Below are 760 nucleotides of genomic sequence, written 5' to 3'. Positions count from 1 at the left end.
GTCACACCTTCTACAAACGGGTGGGGGGCCGAGAGCATTTTGGTCCTCGGTGCTCCTCAGCGAGACCCGCCAGCTTGTCTTCCCGGCCTGAGACCCTCCTTCCAGTAGCTCCGAAAGCGGAGTCTTCCCTTCACTGCCCTGGCCTCCTCCTGCCTCTCACCCCCCAGAGGAATCCTGACTCCTTTCCAGGCCCTTCCACTAAGGCTCCATTTCTAGTTCCATGGACAGCTGCAACATTGCTCAGAGTTTTGTTACTTCCTATCTCGTCTCTCAGGCTCCACATAGGGTGGCTGGAATGAGCTTGTGGGTTTTTGCTCCCCATTGCTGGAACTGTCAATGGTTTCCCAGGCCTACAAGATAAAGTTCAGCTCAACTAACCTCCAAGGCCAGCTGGACATTTCTGTACTTCATTGAATCTGAGAGACAACACATCGCTAATGAAACTATGACAAGCCAATGCCTGTGAACCTTACCTTTTACCTTGAAACGCCATCTAGGGGCCTGCACCAACTTGCTCTTTAGCCATCCTTCAAGGCCTTGGCTGGAAGCCACATATCCTTCCTCCGAACTTACACCACCTCGTCTCAAGTGTGTCTATCATTTCCTACCTGCTATTATAGGGGCTTGTGAACGTATCTTAACTCCTCCGTTCTAACTGCCTTAGGGGCAAAAACCCTGTTTTATTTCTGTTTGTGTCCCCCCACCCCAGTAGCTGTTTCCCCCCAGGTGGGGGTCAAGTTCAAATCACACAAACTGCACA

Source organism: Phocoena sinus, chromosome X (genome assembly GCF_008692025.1).
Source record: "Phocoena sinus isolate mPhoSin1 chromosome X, mPhoSin1.pri, whole genome shotgun sequence".
NCBI lineage: Eukaryota > Metazoa > Chordata > Mammalia > Artiodactyla > Phocoenidae > Phocoena > Phocoena sinus.
The sequence above is the reverse complement of the archived record's forward strand: the minus strand, read 5'-3'. Positions refer to the sequence as shown.